This window comes from Hyla sarda, chromosome 6 (assembly GCF_029499605.1).
Source record: "Hyla sarda isolate aHylSar1 chromosome 6, aHylSar1.hap1, whole genome shotgun sequence".
NCBI classification, from domain to species: domain Eukaryota; kingdom Metazoa; phylum Chordata; class Amphibia; order Anura; family Hylidae; genus Hyla; species Hyla sarda.
The window spans coordinates 254,942,468-254,955,376 of record NC_079194.1 but is presented as its reverse complement, the minus strand read 5'-3'; the positions used below and the strand labels follow the sequence as shown (position 1 = coordinate 254,955,376).

At 46.7% G+C, this 12,909-nt stretch overlaps 1 protein-coding gene across 1 annotated transcript in view; it reads left to right on the top strand.

Moving 5' to 3' along the window:
• Positions 1–8,667: 8,667 nt before the first annotated feature.
• LOC130276942 (uncharacterized) overlaps positions 8,668–12,909 on the top strand; it is a 22,692-nt gene continuing 18,450 nt past the window's right edge. Inside the window, exon 1 of the mRNA XM_056526997.1 lies at positions 8,668–8,888. The gene's annotated coding sequence lies outside the window, so the exon portion shown is untranslated. The remainder of the gene's footprint in view (positions 8,889–12,909) is intronic.

The following is a 12,909-nucleotide window of genomic DNA, read 5'->3' as shown; positions in this document are numbered from 1 at the left end:
CTGTCCAGAGCAGCACAGGTTTGCTATGGGGATTTTCTCCTGCTCTGGACAGTTCCTGATACGGGCATCAGGTGTCAGCAGAGAGCACTGTGGACAAGACAAAAAAAAATTCAAAAATAATAGAATTTCCTCTGTAGCATACAGCTGCTAATAAGTACTGGAAGGGTAAAGATTTTTTTGATAGAAGTCATTTACAAATCTGTTTAACTTTCTAGCACCAGTTGATTTAAAAAAAAAAAAATTCCACTGGAGTACCCCTTTAAAGGCCTCAATTTCTATCCTGTCCATCGGATTATACAATCATTGTTTAACCCCTTCCCGACCTATGACATACCTGTACGTCATGGGTGGCAAGGTGTTCCCGACCCATGACATACAGGTACATCATGAACATTTTTGCCGCTACTCGCGGCATCCCGCAGCGCCCGTTAAGATGGTGGCTATCACTGATTGCCAGCCATCTTACCATGCGACCAAGGGGGGTTTCATCCCCCACCCCCCCCAGCGATCGCTGCTATCAGCTGGTCAAATCTGACTAGCTGATAGCAGCGTTTCGCTATCAGAATACTTAGCAGCGCGGTGTGTGAGTCCGGATCACGGGGATCGGGACACACACCGCTCTGCTAAGTGTCCCTTCCCCGTCCCCCGGCGTCACTTACCCGTCCGAGCGGTGTCCCGAGCGGTCCCGGCGCGAGCGACGTCCTCCATGCGGTCCCGGCGGCGCTGCGTCCCGGAGGTGAGTTTCCGGCAGCAGTGCGGCATCTTCATTGGCAGCAGTGAGATCGTCGTAAAGCGATCTCACTGCTGCCTCTGGGAGTTTCAAAACTGCAACTCCCAGCATGCCCAGACAGCCTTTGGCTTTCTGGGCATGCTGGGAGTTGTAGTTTTGCAACATCTGGAGGTCCTCAGTTTGGAGACCACTGTATAATGGTCTCCAATCTGTGCTCTTCCAGATGTTGCAAAACTACAAATCTCAGCATGCTCAGTCTGTCCAGGCATGCTGGGAGTTGTAGTTCTCTAACATCTGGAAGAGCACAGATTGGAGACCATTATACAGTGGTCTCCAAACTGTGGACCTCCAGATGTTGCAAAACTACAACTCCCAGCATGCCCAGACTGCCCAAGCATGCTGGAAGTTGTAGTTCGGCAACATCTGATCCTTCAGATATTGCCGAACTACAACTTCCAGCATGCCTGGGCAGTCTGGGCATGCTGGGAGTTGTAGTTTTGCAACAACTGGAGGCACACTAGTTGGGAAACATTGTCCGTTTCCTACCTCAGTGCCTCCAGCTGTTGCAATTGTTGCAAAACTATAACTCCCAGCATGCACTGACAGGCCATGCATGCTGGGAGTTGTAGTTTGGCAACAGCTGGAGGCACACTGGTTTGGAAACACTAAGTTTGGTTGCAAAACACTTGAAAGTTTATTACTTAACTTAGTGTTTCCAAACCAGTGTTCCTCCAGCTGTTGCAAAACTACAACTCCCAGCATGCACGGACAGCCAAAGGGCATGCTCGGAGTTTGCAACAGCTGGATGTTTGCCCCCTCCCCCCAATGTGAATGTACAGGGTACACTCACATGGGCGGAGGTTTATAGTGAGTGCTGCAAGTTTGAGATGGCGCAAATTTTGCGCTGCAGCTCAAACTTCCAGCGGCAAACTTGCTGTGAACCTCTGCCCATGTGACTGTACCCTAAAAACACTACACACTACACTACACTGACATTAACCTAAAATAAAAAGTAAAAACACTACATATACACATACCCCTACACAGCCCCCCCCCCCCCCCCCCCAAAAAAAAATGAAAAACGTCTGGTACGCTACTGATTCCAAAACGGAGCCTCCAGCTGTTGCAAAATAATAACTCCCAGTATTGCCGGACAGCCATTGAATGTCCAGGCATGCTGGGAGTTTTGCAACAGCTGGAGGCACCCTGTTTGGGAATCATTGGGATAGAATACCCCTATGTCCACCCCTATGCAAATCCCTAATTCAGGCCTCAAATGCGCATGGAGCTCTCTCACTTTGGAGCCCTGTCGTATTTCAGGGCAACAGTTTTGGGACACATATGGGGTATCGCCGTACTCGGGAGAAATTGCCTTACAAATTTTGTGGGGCTTTTTCTTCTTTAACCCCTTATGAAAAGGTGAAGTTGGGGTCTACACCAGCATATTAGTGTAAAAAAATATTTTTTTTACACTGACATGCTGGTGTTGCCCTATACTTTTCATTTTCACAAGAGGTAAAAGGGAAAAAAGACCCGCTAAATTTGTAATGCAATTTCTCCCGAGTACGGAGATAACCCATATGTGGGCGCAAAGTGCTCTGGGGGCGCACAACAAGGCCCAGAAGGGAGAGTGCACCATGTACATTTGAGGTGATTTGCACAGGGGTGGCTGATTGTTACAGCAGTTCTGACAAACGCAAAACAATAAATATCCATATGTGACCCCATTTTGGAAACTACACCCCTCACGGAATGTAATAAGGGGTGCAGTGAGCATTTACACCCCACTGGTGTATGACAGATTTTTGGAACAGTGGTCTGTGAAAATGAAAAATAAAATTTTTGATTTGCAGAGTCCACTGTTTCAAATATCTGTCAAACGCCAGTGGGGTGTAAATGCTCACTGTACCCCTTATTAAATTCCATGAGGGGTATAGTTTCCAAAATGGGGTCACATGTGGGGGGTCCACTGTTCTGGCACCATAGGGGCTTCCATGGGACATGCCCCCCAAAAACCCTTTCAGAAAAACTCACTCTCCAAAATCCCATTGTCGCTCCTTCCCTTCTGAGCCCTCTACTGCGCCCGCCGAACACTTTACATACGCATATGAGGTATTTCCTTACTCGAGAGAAATTGGGTTACAAATTTTAGGGGGATTTCTATCCTTTTACCCCTTGTAAAAATAAAAAAATTGGGTCTACAAGAAAATGCGAGTGTAAAAAATGAAGATTTAGAATTTTCTCCTTCACTTTGCTGCTATTCCTGTGAAACACCTAAAGGGTTAAAACGCTTACTGAATGTCATTTTGAATACTTTGGGGGGTGCAGTTTTTATAATGTGGCCATTTATGGGGTTTTTCTAATATGAAGACCCTTAAAATCCACTTCCAACCTGAACTGGGCCCTGAAAAATTACGATTTTGAAAATCTTGAGAAAAATTGGAAAATTGCTGCGGAACTTTGAAGCCCTCTGGTGTCTTCCAAAAGTAAAAACACGTCAATTTTTTGATGCAAACATAAAGTAGACATATTGTATATGTGAATCAATATGTAATTTATTTGGAATATCCATTTTCCTTTCAAGCAGAGACTTTCAAAGTTAGAAAAATGCTAAATTTTCAAAATTTTCATGAAATTTTTAGATTTTTTTTACCAAGAAAGGATGCAAATATCAGTGAAATTTTACCAATAACATAAAGTAGAATATGTCACGAAAAAACAATCTCGGAATCAGAATGATAAGTAAAAGCATCCCAGAGTTATTAATGTTTAAAGTGACACTGGTCAGATTTTCAAAAAATGCCCAGGTCCTGAAGGTGAAAATGGGCTGGGTCATGAAGGGGTTAAGAACTCAACAACAGAAAAGAACAATAAAAGATACAGATGTATCTCATGCCTTACTCTACTTGTTTCCCCGGGGTGCTACATTTCATTTTCATAATGATATAGCCATTGCAATGCAAGCTTTTATAGCTGGGTAGATCACAGAAAACTGCACATTTAGGATATGGTCCCATGTAGTGTATACGCAGTGCATTTCACGCTGCACAAAAACATTTTTTTTCTGGGATCTGACAGGTACGCTTTTAATAAGGTCTCATTGACCTACTGACCTACAGAATAAAGATAACATGTCAGTTTTACCAAAAGTGGCAACATTTCTTTTTTTTTTCTTTTTTTAAGATTAACCTTACAAATATATTTTTTACTGTAAAATGAAAGGAGTCATTTCAAAGTCCAATTGGTCCTACATTAAATAATCCCTTACGTGACTTTGTAGATGGAAAAAAAAAAGAGGAAAAGAGCAGAAAGGAAAACTCTCCTTAAAGGGGTACTCCACCCCTAGACATCTTATCCCCTATCCAAAGGATAGGGGATAAGATGTCTGATCGCGGGGGTCCCACCGCTGGCACCCACCTGTTTCTTGTCTGGAAGCGCTGGAGGGTCTGGGTCGCGACCACGGGAACGGAAGTCCGTGATGTCATGACTCCGCCCCTGTGTGACGTCACGCCCCGTCCCCTCAATGCAAGTCTATGGGAGTGGGCGTGACGCCGTGACGCCGTCACGCCCCCTCCCATAGACTTGCATTGAGGGGAGGGGGTGGACGTCACATGGGGGATAAGATCCCTAGGGGTGGAGTACCCCTTTAAGGGTTAATGTTAATATGGCTTGCTTTGTTCTGATGAGATTTGGCAGTACTTGTGCAGCACACTTCATACAATAAGTAGTGCAGCTGTGTCCTATTGAAATGAGAAAAACAATCAACGCATCAGACTTCTGGAAACCCAGCATTCTGCAGCCATTTGTGATGGATTCCTATAAGGCTATAAAGGCTCCTGTATCGGTGAGGTGGATAAAAACATCAATGTAATCGTCCTCACTGTCTGGTATCCTTTCTGTCCTGTCCTATATGAGTACTATGGGGGACATTTATCAAAACCTGTGCAAAGGAAAAGTTGCCCAGTTGCTCATAGCAACCAATCAGATCGCTGCTCTCATTTTTAACCAGGCCTCTGCAAAATGAAAGAAGCGATCTGATTGGTTGCTATGGGCAACTTTTCCTTTGCACATGTTTTGATAAATCTCCCCCTATGAGATTATACGTATCTCAGCAGCTCTGAGCGCGGGTATATAAGGGCCAACTCTGCAGGGACAGTTTTAGGCTTAGTGTGGCCCTGGGCAAAATCAAAAGTGGGGCCCCAAAAGTCGTAATAGTGCACTAACCAGATTTGCACATTTTTGGTCACTTCAAATACAATTTAAAAAAAATAACTAAAAAGCAATTGAAAAGTCCCATCAAAACAAAAATGGTACCGATAAAAACTACAAATCACAGCGTAAAAAATGACCCTCATACATCCCCATATACAGAAAAATAAAAGAGTTATAGGGATCAGAATAGTACGATTTTATATTTTTGTATAGTTTTCCCCCACATTAGGTTGACAGTATAGTCCCCCCACATTGTCACGGCCCGCGCAGCGTCCCGGTGCCCTGCGTGGGGCTGTCTGCGACTTCTCCCCCGCTCCTGTATGCCCGTGGTTCGGCGGTCACCTCCCCGCCACTTACCTTCCTCCTCTGGTGCCTCTCCCCGGGTCATCTCCGCTGGGCAGCCTCCTCGCCCTGCTCGCACGGGAGCCGCGTCCCTGGGCTTGTCTCAGCGCGCCTCCCGTGCATCCTTCTGCAGTGCTGGTGCACACGCGTCTCTCCCCCAGGGTGCACACGCACCACTCTGTGAGATTTAAAGGGGCAGTGCGCATTTTTATTAGTCATCTGGTTTGCCCCACCTTATTAAAGCATGTCACTTCCCATGTTCCCTGCCGGATCTTTGTACTAATTTCCCTAGAGAAAGCGTACTATCTTCTGTTCTGACATACCTGTGCTACCTGACCTATTGCTACATCCCTGACTACGTACCTGTGCCGCCTGCCCTAGACCTACTGTTGCGTCCCTGACTACGCACCCTTGCCACCTACCTCTGACCTTAGGCTGGTTCTGACCACGACTTACCACCTGCCTGGCCGGTTGCCTGCTTCCTACCTCCTGGTGACACCTCTCTGTGCCAAATTCCACCTCGGCTGCCCGCGTGGTCGAGACGTGCCAGCGGAAGCGGCCTGGACGTCGCCTGCCGCAGCAAGTCCATCCTGCTTTGCGGCGGGCTCTGGCGAAGACCAGCGGCGTCTTAGATTCCGCTCCCTGGTACGGCTCTCTACACCTGCCACGCGGGCCCAGCAGATCCACCACCTGTCTCCTCCGGTGAGTGTCACACATATCATTAGGTTGGCAGGATAGTTCCCCCACATTAGGTTGGCAGGATGTTCCCCCACATTAGGTTGTAGTTCCCCCACATTAGGTTGGCAGTATAGTTTCCCCACATTAAGTTGTAATTCCCCCACATTAGGTAGGCAGTATAGTTCCCCCACATAAGGTTGGCAGTATAGTTCCCCCACATTAGGTTGTAATTCCCCCACATTAGGTAGGCAGTATAGTTCCCCCACATTAGATAGGCAGTATAGTTCTCCCACATTAGGTAGGCAGTATAGTCCCCCCATATTAGGTTGTAGTTCCCCCACATTAGCTTGTAGATCCCCACATTAGGTTGGCAGTATGTTCTCCCACATTAGGTTGTAGTTCCCGCACATTAGGTTGGCAGTATAGTTCCCCCACATTAGCTTGTAGATCCTCACATTAGGTTGGCAGTATGTTCCCCCACATTAGGTTGTAGTTCCCCCACTTTAAGTTGGCAGTATAGTTCCCCAACATTAGGTTGTAGTTCCCGCACATTAGGTTGGCAGTATAGTTCCCCCACATTAGCTTGTAGATCCCCCACATTAGGTTGGCAGTATAGTTCCCCCACATTAGGCTGGCAGTATAGTTCCCCCACATTAGCTTGTAGATCCCCACATTAGGCTGGCAGTATGTTCCCCCACATTAGGTTGTAGTTCCCCCACATTAGGTTGGCAGTATAGTTCCCCCACATTAGGATGTAGTTCCCCCACATTAGGTTGGCAGTATAGTTCCTCCACATTAGGATGTAGTTCCCCCACATTAGGTTGGCAGTATAGTTCCCCCACATTAGGTTGTAGTTCCCCCACATTAGGTTGGCAGTATAGTTCCTCCACATAAGCTTGTAGATCCCCACATTAGGCACATTAGGTTGGCAGTATGTTCCTCCACATTAGGTTGTAGTTCCCCCACATTAGGTTGGCAGTATAGTTCCCCCACATTAGGTTGTAGATCCCCCACATTAGGTTGGCAGTATAGTTCCCCCACATTAGGTTGGCAGTATAGTTCCCCCACATTAGGTTGTAATTCCCCCACATTAGGTAGGCAGTATAGTTCCCCCACATTAGGTTGGCAGTGTAGTTCCCCCACATTAGGTAGGCAGTATAGTCCCCCCACATTAAGTTGTAGTTCCCCCACATTAGCTTGTAGATCCCCACATTAGGTTGGCAGTATTTTCTCCCACATTAGGTTGTAGTTCCCCCACATTAGGTTGGCAGTATAGTTCCCCCATATAAGGTTGTAGTTCCCGCACATTAGGTTGGCAGTATAGTTCCCCCACATTAGCTTGTAGATCCCCCACATTAGGTAGGCAGTATAGTCCCCCCACATTAAGTTGTAGTTTCCCCACATTAGCTTGTAGATCCTCACATTAGGTTGGCAGTATGTTCCCCCACATTAGGTTGTAGTTCCCCCACATTAAGTTGGCAGTATAGTTCCCCCCCACATTAGGTTGGCAGTATAGTTCCCCCACATTAGTATGTAGTTCCCCACACATTCGGTTGGCGACATAGTTCCCCCACATTAGGATGTAGTTCCCCCACATTAGGTTGGCAGTATAGTTCCCCCACATTAGGTTGGCAGTATAGTTCCCCCACATTAGGTTGGTAGTATAGTTCCCCCACATTAGGGTGGCAGTATAGTTTACCCATATTAGGTTAGCAGTATAGTTCCCCCATATTAGGTTGGCAGTATAGTTCCCCCACATTAGGTAGGCAGTATGTTCCCCCAAATTAGGTTGTAGTTCCCCCACATTAGATTGGCAGTATAGTTCCCCCACATTAGGTTGTAGTTCCCCCACATTAGGTTGGCAGTATAGTCCCCCCACATTAGCCCTGCCACTTTGGTATATCTCTGTATGACTATAGTGGGCACTATGTGGGAGATTTATCAAAACCTGTGCACAGGAAAACATTTCCAGTTGCCCATAGCAACCAATCTGATTGCTTCTATCATTTTGCAGGGGCCTTGTTGGAAATGAATTGGTTGCTATGGGCAACTTTTCCTCTGGACAGGTTTTGATAAATCTCCCCTATGAGTATCCTAGCAGATATGACTACAGGTATACAGGGAGTCCCCAGTTATCAGTCAGAGCTCCCTGGCTGTCATCAGTGAGGTCCATAGCTGTTATTAGTGGGGGTGGCTGGGGGTCCCCCCCCCTAGCTGCCTTCAGTGGGGTTCCTGGCTGTTATCAATGGGAGGTCCCTGGCTGTTATTAGCATAGGCGTGCGCACGGGGTGTGCCGGGTGTGCACAGGCACACCCTAATCACCGCGGCCGCGGCCCGCTGCTGCAGGACTTTTTTTTTTTTTTTTTCCTACTAAACCCCAGCCCCACCGGACATCCCCGACAGTCACAATCATACATGATGGGGATGTAGTCCTGAGCTGTGAGCCTACATAATGTAGGCTCACAATTCAGGACTACATCCCCATCATGTATGGCAGCAGGCAGCAGGGATAGAGCCGCAAATTTAAAAAAAAAAAAAATTAAACATCCGGTGTGCCCTGAAAGACTTTCAGGGCACACCAGATGTTTAAAAATGCATTTTTTTATTTGCGGAATTTGCGGCTCTGGCCGCTCTATCCCCTGTCCTCCGGGCCGCTCTATCCCCTCTTCCTCTGGGCCACTCTTTTCCCCTTCCTCCGGGCCGCTCCTCCCCCTTCCCCGGCCGCGCACACTGCTGCGCTAACTGCAGACGCAGGGGCTGCCCCGCAGCTGCGCACGTCTCCTTCCATTCCTGGGATGATCCTGGCCGCAACTCCTGGCACCGAGTGTCCATTCCTCAGCATGAGGAAGAAGTGGGCGATGGTGCAAAGTGTGCAGCACATGGGAGTGGACGTGCCCGGCCTCTGACCCCAACATGGCTGCCGCAGGTAAGAAAAGTGCACAGACCGAGGACGGGAGGGGGGTGGGATGTATGATGTGTGTAATATGTATGTATGATGTGTGTAATATGTATGGTGTGTGTAATATGTATGTATGGTGTATATTATGTATGTATTATGGATGTATGCTGTATGATGTGTGCATGTGTATATTATGTATGTATGTATTATATATGTATGATGTTTGTATTTATGCATTATGTATGTATAATATATATATATATATACACATAATGCATAAATACAAACATCATACATATATAATACATACATACATAATATACACATGCACACATCATACATATATAATACATACATAATACATATGCACACCATACATAATACATACACAAATCCATAATATATACACATACACATCATACATAAATACATCATACATACACACATCATACATACAGTACATACATACCATATACATATGTTATGTATGTACTGTATGTTATGTATGTATGATGTATTTATGTATGATGTGTATATGTATATATGATGGATTTGTGTATGTATTATGTATGGTGTGCGTATGTATGATGCATGCATTATCTATGTATGATGTATGCATGTATTATATATGTATGATGTATGTATATGTGTATATGTATATATATATATATATATATATATATATATATATATATATATATATAGAAGAAACAATCCAAATGAAGAAGCACCATGCGTGGCTGTTGCCAAGGATTCCAGATCCTGTTGGGTGCTCAGCTCCAGGGTCCGACTCAGGCCCCAAGGAATTCACCACAAAACAAAGAGAGCGGCACTCCAAGTACGTGTAACCCCGTGCGGGTGTATTTATTCACACATCTGTAGAAAAGCGCAACGTTTCGGCTCCTCAATAGAGCCTTTCTCAAGCACGAGGAGCCGAAACGTTGCGCTTTTCTACAAATGTGTGAATAAATACACCCGCACGGGGTTACACGTACTTGGAGTGCCGCTCTCTTTGTTTTGTGGTATATATATATATATATATATATATATATATGTGTGTGTGTGTAGGTTATGCATGTATGATGTGTGTATGTATTATATATGCATGATGTATGTATGTGTGTGTGTGTATATATATATATATATATATATATATATATATGTGTGTGTGTGTGTGTGTAGGTTATGCATATATGATGTGTGTATGTATTATATATGTATGATGTTTGTATGCATATAGTATGTATTTATGCATTATGTATGTATGTGTGTGTATATATATATATATATATATGTGTGTGTGTAGGTTATGCACACATATATATGTGTGTATATGATGTGTGTATGTATGTATGACGTATGTATATATGTATTATGAATCAGAACAAAAGAAAAAAGAAAGTTGCCTCCAGCTCTTCCAAGGATAACGGTGCTTGTAGTATTAAACCATCAAACCTTTAATCTGTATACATTAAAAATAGAAAAAGGTGACATCATAAAAGAAAAGTGAAACTCCAGTGCGTTTTGGGCTACATATAGCCATAATTAAGAGCTACATTTTGCTCAAAACGTGTTGGCGTTTCGTTTCTCTTTTATGATTGATGTCACCTTTTTCTATTTCTAATGCATACAGATTAAAGGTTTGATGGTTTAATACTACAAGCACCTTGAAAGAGGCAACTTTCTTTTTTCCTTTGTTCTGATACACGGGACACGGCCCACTCTCTGCAGTCCGTGCTCTTCTACCAGCAAATATACTAAAAACGACTACAGCACCGACCTGGTAGCTGAAATAAAATTGTTTTAATGTATTATGTATATATTTTATATTATGTATGTATTATGTGCCCAATCCGCACAGCACCCATAGCACCCCTCAAACACACACACACAGCACCCCCCACACTCACACACAGCACCTCACACACACACACACACAGCACCCCCCACACTCACACACACAGCACCTCACACACAAACAGCACCCCCCACACTCACACACAGCACCCTCTCCACACACACACACAGCATCCCCCCACACTCACACACAGCACCCCCTCCACACACACACACAGCACCTCACACATACAGCACCCCCCACACTCACACACAGCACCTCACACACACACACACAGCACCCCCTCCACACACACACAGCACCCCCCCCCCCACACTCACACACAGCACCCCCTCCACACACACACACAGCATCCCCCCCCCACACTCACACACAGCACCCCCTCCACACACACACACACACCACCCCCCCCCCCCCCACACTCACACACAGCACCCCCTCCACACACACACACAGCACCCCCCCCCCCACACTCACACACAGCACCCCCTCCACACACACACACAGCATCCCCCCCCCACACTCACACACAGCACCCCCTCCACACACACACACACAGCACCCCCCCCCCCCACACTCACACACAGCACCCCCTCCACACACACACACACAGCACCCCCCCCCCACACTCACACACAGCACCCCCTCCACACACACACACAGCATCCCCCCCCCCCACACTCACACACAGCACCCCCCCCCCACACTCACACACAGCACCCCCCCACACTCACACACAGCACCCCCTCCACACACACAGCACCCCCCCCCCCCCACACACAGCACCCCCCCCCCCACACTCACACACAGCACCCCCTCCACACACACACACAGCACCCCCCCACACTCACACACACACACACAGCACCCCCTCCACACACACACAGCACCCCCCCCCCACACTCACACACAGCACCCCCCCCCCACACTCACACACAGCACCCCCTCCACACACACACAGCACCCCCCCCCCCCACACTCACACACAGCACCCCCCCACACTCACACACAGCACCCCCTCCACACACACACACAGCACCCCCCCCCCCCACACTCACACACAGCACCCCCTCCACACGCACACACAGCACCCCCCCCCCCCCACACTCACACACAGCACCCCCCCCCCCCCCACACTCACACACAGCACTTCACACACACACACACACACACACACACACACACAGCACCCCCCCACACTCACACACAGCACCCCCCACCCCACACTCACACACAGCACCCCCCCCCCCCACACTCACACACAGCACCCCCTCCACACACACACACACACACAGCACCCCCAGTGCAACATAATGGGAGTTGTAGTTTTGGTCACCATATATTGTATCAGGGCATGCTGGGAATTGTAGTTGGTAAATGAAAATCCCAGCATTGCATTCCTTGAAGGAATGCAATGCTGGGAGGTGCAGTTACCAACTACAATTCCCAGCATGCCCTGATACAATCTATGATGACCAAAACTACAACTCCACACATCTATATAGGAGTACAATTTAGATTATGGTGAAACATGCTGGGAGTCCTAGTTTTGGGTCAGCTGCAGACCCAAAACTACAACCTACATGCTGCTTCAAGCTTGCTGGGTGCCGCATCACTTTTTCAACCAATCTGGTGCAAAAAAAAATTCTATTTGGAATATTCCCCCCTCTGTGCCCCCATCTTATAGTAAAAGCGTTCTTCTGTTTGCCAAGTAAAGAAAAACATGAGTTTTACCTTTCAACTTACTATTTTTTTTTCAAATCCACATCAAATGCCTCCCTATAAACATCAGCAAACATACACACAAGTGGGAGGTCTAAGTCAGGGCTGGTGCATGGATTTTTGACACTCTAGGCAAAATCTAATTTTGACAACCCTTTGGCTCCGCCCATTGAACCCCTTGGCAAATATAAGATCAGGGGTAGAATTAGTCCCGTAAGCCTCATGGTAAATTCTAGACTTGTCCTCCTCCCTACAATTATAACTATACTGCACCTAATGTGGGGGAACTGTACTGCACCTAATGTGGGGGAACTGTACTGCACCTAATGTGGGGGAACTATATTTCACCTAATGTGGGGGAACTGTACTGCACCTAATGTGGGGGGAACTATATTTCACCTAATGTGGGGGAACTGTACTGCACCTAATGTGGGGGAACTGTACTGCACCTAATGTGGAGGAACTGTG